General features: G+C 32.6%; 1 long non-coding RNA gene across 1 annotated transcript; it reads left to right on the top strand.

Moving 5' to 3' along the window:
* Window positions 1-226: 226 nt before the first annotated feature.
* LOC125617232 lies at window positions 227-5,467 on the top strand. Its single transcript, XR_007348158.1, has 2 exons — window positions 227-3,347; window positions 3,471-5,467. It is a non-coding gene; the product is annotated as an uncharacterized LOC125617232 (long non-coding RNA).
* The last annotated feature ends 6,055 nt before the right edge of the window (window positions 5,468-11,522 follow it).

The following is an 11,522-nucleotide window of genomic DNA, read 5'->3' as shown; positions in this document are numbered from 1 at the left end:
ATGAACAAGGGGGAGAAATTAATTACAGTAGATGGGGTAGAGAGAGAAGATGGGAGGGGAGGGGAGGGGAGGGGAGGGGGATAGTAGAGGATAGGAAAGGCAACAGAATACATCAGACACTAGTATGGCAATATGTAAAACAGTGGATGTGTAACCGATGTGATTCTGCAATCTGTATATGGGGTAAAAATGGGAGTTCATAACCCACTTGAATCAAATGTATGAAATATGTCAAGAGCTTTGTAATGTTTTGAACAACCAATAATAAAAATTAAAAAAAAATGAACATCCAAACATTTAAAAAAATAAGAAAAAGAGCAGAGAGGAAGATCACCAGTGTAGCACATAGGAAGAAACAGTTCCTTATTGAAGGGATGAGTGTTCATTTGTCAGAGGATGGTGGAGAAAAGCAAAACTTTCTTGATAATATGCCTGATTGTAAAATAAATTTGTACTCTTTGACTTTCTTCTTCTCCCCATTTCTACCTCCTCACCTGTGTTAGCCAAAATCGTTGGTTCTATTTATTCAACCATTTTTTTTTCCTTTAAGACTCCTCATAGAAATGACATCATATAATTTTTTTCTATGTGTTTGGCTTATTTCATTTAGCATGAAGTCTCACAGTTTAATCTCTGTCATCTCAAATAGCAGTTAGATAAAATGAATAGTATGGAGATCTAATGCACAGCATCAATGTCATAGTTAATGTGTTAGTGAAATTTTTCTGAGAGTAGTTTTTAGGTGCTTTTATCCCACAAAAAGCATATCTATGGAAGACGATGAATATCATAATTTATTGAAAGAATTTATGCCTACATCAAAACATCATGTTACAAACCTTAAATACACATAATAAAAATATAAAGTATGTAAATGGGAACACCATTCTGGAAATAAATTTCATAAAATCCAGTAATCCTGCAGTGTCCCAGAAAGTCAACTAAGTGTTAGGTTGAACCATCTAAAATTGCTGTTACTTGGCTGTTTTTGACCTACAAAAATTAATGTTTTTTTTCTGGCTTCACACATACACCCACACACATGTGTACCTGAGAAAATGTACATGTACCTTAGAAAAATTTGTCCTTGTGTACAAGAAATACAAATGTGGTGCAAAACATTGCAAATAATCCAAGTGTTGTCAAGAAGTGAATAGATAAATATTTACAGCTTATTCATACAATTAAAAGAGCTAAAAAGCTAAGCATTTGACTTCTTGACAGTTAAGAAAATAGGGAAATGTCTTACTTCTTGGTAAAGAGGGAAACAGCTCCCAGTGATTAGAAAGGCTTTAAATGCCTTGCTGGTACACCAAATTATATTTTATTCTGTTTCTGTACCAGCTAAAATCACAACCAGAAAACGTCATTCATTTTCTGAAACCACTCTGTGCTACAACCAGCTGGAGAATTGCAGCACATTTTTCTCTGCTGAAATGAGATAGACATAATTTTTTTAATCTCAGAATTTGAAGAAAGCTTAGGACTTGTATTACTACATCCATTTCACCCTCTTACCTTGTCTAGAAACACTTAAAAGGCACGTGATGGGAATTAAGCCACTTCCTGGCTAGTGTGCTATGTCTGATCCTCTTTTAAGTGATCTAAAATAAAGTGATTTATTAATGCTATATGGTTGGTATTCTTGTCATACTGGACCCACTCTCTCTAAGGGATTGAACAATGCAATATAAATGCACACCCTTCCTATTGATACTACTACTGTATTGTGTTTTACTACCTCAGAAAAATAAAGCCTGCCCCTGAGGAAATTGCTTGATTTAAAAGCTAAGCTCAACTCTTTCTAGAACATGTAAAATTTACAGTGCACATCTCAACTTCTTCTAAAACAGATGGGAAAATGCAAATAATATTACATTTTGGACCCTTAAGACCAAGGAATAACCTGGCCATACTCCAAAAGTAATGACATAAGAAAGAGAAAAAAACAGATCTTGATTCTTCCCTGATGTTGAACTCTTTATCATTGGCAAACCAGAGATTTTGGTCTATTTGAAAAATCATTCTTATTTGGAAAGGCATACAAAATAAGATAGAGTATTTCAGCTTTGTCTGGTGTAAGTAAAGGACTGGTTTCAAAGGAATTTCTTTGGGGGAGTATAAAAGCCAAGAAGCTGCTGGAATTTATTATCAAACAGGGTCTGATCCTAAATTATGGTATAATTCATCTGTACTTAAGAGACCTGATCTTTATTACTTTTCAGAAACACACACATGCACATACACTGTCAGACACCCCTAATTTTGCTTAATTAATTGGGCTCCTGGTTGGAGACTTTAAGTCAAGGGTGGCGTTTTAAGTCAAAAACATCAAAGGTAGTGAACATTGCAGACAAGTAGTTTAATAGCAGTATTAATATCTCACAAATTACAGATTCTCATAATATATTACTCACTGATTATTAAATGGCAGTAGTTGAATAAGGGCCAATCTGATTATTCAGGCATTTCTGCTTCCTGCTTATGAGATTGACACTCAGTGCAAAAGATAACTCTAACTCACTATTGTTCATCTTGTAATGGGGAAATCTGTAAAGAAATCTGTAACCAGTAGGGCCTCTAATATCTGTTATTATAAGGATTGTGATGCTTTTATTTATTTTCACTAATTGTCTTATGGATGAGACAATTATCTTATGGATGAGGGATAGGCCTGAAGAGGCTTTTAAAAATTTCTTTCCACTATAATTTCTATGATCCTAGCATACAGGGATTAGGGTGTCTACTAAGGAAATTCAAGTTTTCTTTGAGAGTTGATTGGAAACCCTCTGCATCTTGTCCTGTTTCTGATGTAGTTAATCCTTCAGCAAGTCTCAGTGAGCCATTTGGGATCTAGGAAAGAACCCAGGAGGTGGTCCAGATAGAATCAGGCTCAAATGATCTGCTGCAATCATAAATTATTTCTAATAGATGGGTTTCACCAATACCATTCCATCCTTTAGTTCCTTAATAAATTTCTGAATATAGTTTAGGCTAGATTTTGTTCAAGCAAATGTCTTTTCAGAGAGATCACTGCAACACTGATGGACCCAGATTTCAAATAAGGTATTCATATATTTGTTCAACAAATATTTATCAAGTATACACAATATACTAGGTGTTATGTTGTGTATTGAGGTTAATACAAGGAGTAAAACATAAATGGACCTTATGTAGTTATATGCTGGCATTTGTCTATTCCTATTTCTATATGGAATAGTAATAAGAAAGACTTAATTGATTAAATGTAACCCTGATATAGTAAGACACTGTACCTTGTGTTTTGGATCCATTGGTTCTTACTTCAAGTTTTAATTTATCTTGTTTAATTAAGATGCATAAATTATGTGCATCTTAATTAAATTAATATGCACAAAGAATGTCTTCTTTGATATAAGGAGAGTAACTAAGATCAGAGTAGGGATGAAGAGCAGGAGAAGAAGATTAAAAAAAAAAGATGCATAAATTAGCACATCATGTTGTTTGCATCTAATTATACAGTTGAGTTCTTGGATTATCTTGTGCCATTCAACACACCAACAGGAAGAGTAAGTCAGAAAGAGACTTTTACTCTGAATTTTAAAACAACAGTGAAATTAATGTATACTGTGTTTATTATTGTGACTTTCATATAATAATCTTATTTTAAAATGATTTTGTTACAGCATTTTATTAGTCTCTGGGCAAATACAAGATCACTATGCCTGTATCACTTCTTGGCTGTATTTAATATAATCAAAGATTTTGACTTACACCTTTGAAAATGAATGATCTCATAGCACTTTCTTTATCAGATGACAGCTCTACTCTTGTTTGTCCCTTTGCAATAGTTTTATTTTCTTTATCAGTGAGTCCTTGAATTCCTATTTCATTTGGTTTGGACCCTTTCATGGATAATTTAGCCAGAGTATGCTAAAACAAAGATCTTTTTGTTCAGGTACATTGAGAGGTATACTTTATTTTCAGTGGTATCCTTGGTCTCCCTTTGCCTTGCCTCCTTTGGTTTCTCAGCTCGTCTCCTGTAGGTTTGGCCCCTACCAAACCACCTGTTTCAGACATTTCCCAAGTGCCTCCTCTGTGCTGGCTTCTGGGAATACTGTGATGACATCAGCAGTCAGAGCACCCAGGGAACTTAATAAAAGTTTCTTAACCAAATAATCACACAAAGTAATTTCATTTCTTATTTTCATATACTGAAAGAAGTAAGAGGTGTTTGAAGAGGTTTAATAGAAAAACTTGCCCTCTGCTGTGGAAGAGAGGAAGGCTCAAGAATTTCTTCCCTGAAAATCATGATTTAAGCTAAATGTTGAGTGTCTACAGTTGGAGAGTAAAAAAAAAATAATAATAATAAATAAATAAATAAATAAATAAATAAAAACACCCTGATGAGTAGAGTGTCTAGTTGCCACTTCACTGCTGTCAGGAGACTGTTTGATTTGATGCTGAGTTTTAAGGAGGTACAGCTGGAAGCCTTGATGTTTGATACATTGAATTAATCTACTGATTGATTTGAAAAGATTTAAATGTGCAGAACTCTGATGAAAAGATAATGTATTATGATATATATCCTTGACTTATTTAGTGTGGTTTATTACTTTGATTTAAAAGTTATATGCATTATAATGTTTTTTATAAAAAATGTTTTGTGGAAGTTATAAATTTGAAAATGTTCTTAAAGTAGGATATCAGCTATTGGTCAAAATTAATTCAAGGTATGACTTAATTTCGTATTTATGGCATTTAATAAAAGGTTACTATCGATGAGAGAGAACCTTAATATCTGATTAGGTTAGTGTTAAGATTAAGAATAAAATAAGTATACTGACAGTGATAGGAACAGCTTCAGAGATGTCCATTTGTTTTCAAATGATTTGATGTGATTGAGTACTGAGGATCAAAAGATTTCATTTCCTATAAGTTTTTAGCAACTATTTTAAATCAAAATAAATTTATCCATATAATGACTGCAAGAGAAATTAAACAGTCTGGTCAGCACCTTAGACTCATCAAAGTAAAAATCAATTGTACATTTTTGACAAATTGCCATGAAAATATTTAAGACTACACAATCCCTTTGAGTCAAATTGATTGTAAACCATTTCCATTTTTTTTTAGTTCAGCTGCTTGCATAATTTTCTATTTGGCTAATGTAACATTTTCATTCCTTAGAATGTTTTAGCCATTAAAATACAAGGGAATCCTCCATCATATTTACAGTGACTTCAGAAATATTTAAGTAAATTCCAGCTGCTTTTTCTCAGCGAGTCCTTAATTTTTTCAATTTTATGCTGATTGATCCATTCTTGTTTTCTCCACTTTGTTGTGAATTCAGTTAGTTACTCCTGAAATAGTTCTCCATGCCTTTTCTTCAGTAGGTTTTTTTTGTTTTGTTTTGTTTTGCTGCTGGTACAAGTGATGATTTAAGAAGATTATTTATCAGCTACAGGGTTTTTAAAATACCTTAAAATAAAACTTCTTAAACCTTGTCCATTATTAGTGTAGCCTTTGCCCCAAACTTAACTTCTTGAAAAGCTCTGGAGACTAGAGAGAATTGGAATTTTGGCTGAGCTTGTGTGTATTATTTTCTTGTGCTACTTCAGTTACATGCAGCATGTTAAATATGCCATTTACACAAAAACTATACTTAAAGGATAAAGGTACTCTATATAACTAACAGTTTAATTTAAAAAGTGGAAAAAATATAAATTAGAACTATATAAAAAATTGAATTTGCTGAAAGGATGTTTGTTAACTAATGTTGTAAAAACAAACTAAAGATCCAGACTTTGAAAAGGAAAGAGTCAGAGGTGCTGGACTATGAATAGTAGCAAGTATCCTGGTCTTAGGAATCTAATCTCAGGGAGAATCTGCTCAGCTTGTGTTTGGTTGATTCTCCAACTGTGGCTAACACAAATAAGGACACTGGTGAGAAAAAAGGAGCTTTCAAAGCAGTGGTGGGGGTATGGTGACCAGAAGAAGCAGAATGGTGCTGGGAAGGCAAACCAATAACTTTCTACTCTGCTTGAGTTCAACATTTTTTTTTTTGGAGAAGGGATGTTACTACTTTTTCATATGTCACCAACAACAGTGAAACTAGAAGTACATAAAATAATTATTTAACAAATCTTAAGCACTCAGTGTCATCATTATTTCCATGTTTACAGATAAGAATCTGTGGTTCAGAGTGTTCTAAATAACCTTTCTGAAATCACCCTGATGGGGATTGGTTGAGCTGGAATTCATCATACCATCATTCTCTCTAAAACCCTATGCCACATTTCCTACTCTCTCACATTCAATTTATAAAGAAAAGTTTGAATTCTACTCCTTCACTAATTATAACACAAATCTTACCATCTTTCCTATATAGAACATATGTTACTTGATTTAATCTTTATTTTCTCTTCTTAGAGGCCAGTGATAGGATCCTTATTTTACAGATGGTGAAAATACAGCTCAGAGTGTTTAAATATTGTATTCAAATTCACAGATTAAGCTAGTACAGCAGCTGAGCTTTGAACTCACATCTGTCTTAAGTCTAAGACTTGCTTGTCTTGACAGAATTTTCTGCACCTTGGACAGCCAAGAGTATCAGCAGTGTTCCTTGCCCCCTAAACAAGAACAATCTAAGTAATTAAAAAAAATTAGTCCATCAGCCTTATATAACCTGTATACAATGAAAAGAAGGACACTTCTCAAACAAAAATGACATTTGTATGTGTTTTGAAAATTCTGGAAAATATTATAGCTCCTTCCAACCATCCCATGATGTACATATTAAAATTATCTTGGGTTTTTTGTTTTGATATTTCCCCAGATTGCATAGTCTATAGGTGATGGGGCCAAATCTGTAGACTCTCTACATATAAATTCAGTTATGAGATTAGCACTTTGAGGGCATCTAATAAACGAGTATTGGATTCATGAATGCCTTTAGGCCACGAATTCCAAGTTCAGCACTTTTTCTTCTCTATTTTCAGCAGTAATAAAAATGCGAAGATGTGAGCAATTGACAGGACCAATCAAAAGACAAACTGGAACATGAAAAAGATGTAGTATGGAATACCAAAACAATATACCTATTAAAATGAACCTGAATTCATAAACCCCGATGTTTTGAAATAAAAGATGTAACCAAATATTTGAGAGAAAAATATCATAATTTTGATTTTTGGAAAAGAATAAAGTGAATGCCTGAAGACTAGCAAAAAGTACATGGCCATCTTTGATAAAAGAGTGATGTGTGAAATTAGAGATTGTTTGATGTTAAATTCCATTCTACAAAACAGTCAAGCCCATTAGGCAATTGGTGTTTGTCAACCCACAACTACTATAAGCAGCACAAGGCTGAGAAAGGAAAGCAGTGATATGTATGTGTTTTTTTTTTTAATAAGTATTATAAATTTGATTCAGGGAATTTGTAAGTTATAGTCATCCTCGATATATGTGGGAGATTGGTTCCAGGCCCCCCATTGACACCCAAATGCATGGATATTCAAGTCCTTTATATAAAATGGCTTGGTATTGGGACATAACACACACACACACACACCTTTTCACATACTAAAGATTGTTTAAAGATTGTTTTTAAAAAATCTTAAATTTTAAAACCTAAAAGATTATTTTAATATCTTTAGATTACTTATAATACATGATAGAAAATAAATCCTATGCAAATAGTTGGTGTACTGTACTATTTAGGAAATAATGATAAGAAAGTATGAGATTTCAATACATGGTCAGCAGACATAATTTATTTTCCAGATTTTTTTTTTTATTTGCAGTTGGTTGATTTGGTGGATATGGGACCCAAGAGAAAGAAGGGCCAGCTGCTTTTGGTATTCTTCATGTTGTATTTAGCAGACGTTAATAGTACTTGACTAGAAAATACAGTATTGCTCAGATATTTTAATATTGATACACCTCCAAGGGGTTGAAATCTTGCAGCGTTTCTAAAACTCCCCTTACTGTCAATCTTGGGGCTCCTCTGAGCCAAATAGCAGCATGCCTTGTTGGGTTTATGTAAGTGCCTCCTTTGTACTCAAAGGCTGCTTGAGGGCAGGCACTCTCCTTGTTCCCCTTTGTGTCACTGCCACCTAGTGAAGTTCTATGAGGGCCGCTCAGTGATAATTTAACTAAATGAGTACATGATTAAACATTGAGTAGAATCTTAAAGAAAATGATAAACTTTTTAAAAACTGTATTTAATAAGAGAAAGCTGACTTAAAACAGATTTAAAATTATTTGATTCTTGTTTTCATTGATTTTAGAAAGGGTTATCTATTTTATCATTGGATTTATTAATGAAATTTAACTGACAATTAATGAATTCCTTTATATGATATGTTGGAAATATCAAATTTTATAGCAAAATAATACTGTTATTATGTATCAAAAGTATAACTTTTATTTTTTGTAATTCTTGGCTTGGTAGGTTACCTGGAGGAGCCTTCAGAAGGAAATATGGTATTACCAAAACATAGTGTAGTAATTTTGTGTGAATACATAATAAAGCTCCACATTTGTACCTAGTCATACATAAATGTAAGTATATATGCATACGCAATATACATTATATCCTTATAAATATACAGACATTCTTATTTCTATATTTGGAAGCACATATGTGCAAATATGTGGAAAAAGCTTTTGAAAAAACTCTGGTTTTCTGAAGCAAGAGAAAGCAGATAAATAAATACCCCCTGAAGTAAGGAATATGAGATAGTCATCTCATTTTATGGTAATTATGTGTATAAAATTAATATCAGAAATTACTTATAGTAGGTGGAGCAAACTAACTCAATTACTTTAGTTCAGCTGCCAATGTTAACTTAAAGAAATGGTTTATTAATGGAAACAAAATCTAAGGAGATCTTATATTCATTTTTCCTTTTTGACTAGAATTTGTTTTATATCAAACTTTAAATAAAAATTCTTGATGTCACAAAACTAAATTATTAGAGCTGGGAATCTGGAAAAAAATCAGAGCAGTTCACATCTGTGGACTGATTTTGTATCTTCAAGTGATTAGTTGTTGTCATTTTTATATTACATGAATTGTCTAAAAGTGTTTTATTTTTAACAGCTTTGTTCAAGTATAATTTATATACCATAAAATTCACCATTGTAGGCTTACAATGTAATACTTTCAAGGAAATACATATAGTTGTGTATGCCTATATACACATATTTGTATTTCTCTGAGTACATGCATGAATAGAAATATATATACACATGTGATATAAATGATAGCTCTGGGGCTGTGAATCAGCAGTAGCACACTTGCCTGGCATATGTGAGGCACTGGGTTTGATTCTCAGCACCACATATAAATAAATAAATAAAAGAAAAGATCTATCAACAATTAAAAATTTAAAAAAAAGAAATTTTTCACTTCTGTGGATCAATTCAGAATCTTCAAATGGATAAGACATCATTTTTCTACTGTAGGTGCTTCTACATGAATTTTTTGTGTCCATTTTATTAATTTTATTGAGATATAATTTACACCATAAATTCACTATAATAAGTCTGCAGCTTGATACTATTGAGGAAATCTATACAATTCTACATACCATTGTATATGTATATACACTCACTCAGAATGTATATGCATATACATGTATATGTATGCAATTGCCTCTGTTCAATTTGAGAACAGGGATATCTTCATCAGAAGTTCCTCTGTGCCCATTTGCAATCAATCCTTCTTTCTGTCTCAGCCAACCACAGACTCCTTCTGTCTCCATAGTGTTGCCTTTTCTAGACATGCAGTAACATAAATCATGTATAGTTTTTTCAGTGGCTTCTTACACTTAGCAGATTATCATGGAGATTCATCCATATAGCTGCATGAATCACTAGTTCATTTACTTTTATTCCCAACTGTGTTTCATGGTTCAGATATTGCGCATTTTGTTTATCCGCTAACCAATTATGACCATTTGAAATATTTTCATTTTGAAGGAATTATGAATAAAGGTACTATACATATTCCCATTTAAGTCTCCGTTTGAATTGTTGTTTGTAGTTCTTTGAGAGAGAGGTAGTTGAGTCATATACTAACTTCATATTTAACTTTTTGAGTTAACAGATTCTTCTCCACAGTGGACATACAATTTCACATTCCCATTAGCAACATTCTGGAGTTCTTGTTGTGCAAATCCTCAACAAACTTGTGTTTGTCAGTCTGTTATTTTATCCATGCTAGAGTATTGTTATCTTATAGTGTGTGGCTTTAATTTGCTCTTCATAATGACTTATGGTGTTAAGAATGTCTTTATGTACTAACCATTGACATATTGTCTGGCTGAAACATCTGTTCAGATGTTTTGCCACTTTTGATTATTTTATATGTTGATTGGATTATTTATATGTTTTATATATAGAATGCCTTTATTAGATCTATGAATTACAAGTGTTTTCTTTCACTCTGTGGTTTTCTGTTCTTTTCACTTTCTTAATGTTGTTTCTTAAAAATGAAGTGTGTGTGTGTGTGTGTGTGTGTGTGTGTTTCTGTGATGAAACTTAATGAAAAGTTTTTATTTTTGGATCATGCTTTTGATATAACATAATGTGTGAAAAATTTTTGTTTAATGCCAGGTCATAAAGGTTTTCTTCTAATTGTTTTATTGTATTAGTTTGTATATTCAGCTATATGATCCATCTTGAGTTTAGATTTTTGTACATGTGTGAAATTATATTCTGTATTTTTTAAGTAGAGAACTAGAAGATGGAAATTATTTTTATTTCTTCTAATTAGTTATACATGACAGAAGAATGAATTTGAACACATCATATATAAATAGAGTATAACTTCTCATTCTTCTGGTTGTACAAGATGTAGAATCACACCTGTTGTGTAATGTCTGATTCATTCTACTATCCTTCCTACCCCTGTATTCCTTCCCTTCCCTTCCCTTCACTCCCCTCTATTTAATCCAAAGTACCTTTATTTCCCTAGCCCCTCACATATTGTAAACAAGTACCCGCATATTAGAAACATTTGGCCTTTGATTTTGGGGGATTGGCTCATTTTGCTTAGCATGGTATTCTCAAGCTCCATCGATTCACTGGCAAATGCCATAAATTCATTCTTCTTTATGGTCGAGTAATATTCCATTGTGTAAATATACCACATTTTCTTTATCCATTAATCTGTTGAAGGGCACCACTCTAATATCCTATACTAAAAAGGCCTTCATTCCATTGAGTTGCCTCGGTATCTTTTTTGGAAAAAAATCACACAACAGGAGGACATATTTGTAGACTTTCTATTTTGTTACATTGAGATATGTGACTGTGCATGTGCATTTGTACAGACATGAACAGTCTTGGTGACTATAACTTTATATCACCTTTTTAAATTTTCCAACTTTGACTTCCTTTTTCAAAATTATTTTACCCATTCTAGGTTTTTTGCCATTCTATATAAAATTTAGGATTAGCTTCTCAGTTCATATAATAGTATTTATTGGGTTTGGTAGAGAAGATGTTGTTGTATATAAATTTGGGGGAGAGTT

This window comes from Marmota marmota, unplaced genomic scaffold, assembly GCF_001458135.2.
Source record: "Marmota marmota marmota unplaced genomic scaffold, marMar, whole genome shotgun sequence".
NCBI lineage: Eukaryota > Metazoa > Chordata > Mammalia > Rodentia > Sciuridae > Marmota > Marmota marmota.
The sequence above is the reverse complement of the archived record's forward strand: the minus strand, read 5'-3'. Positions and strand labels throughout refer to the sequence as shown.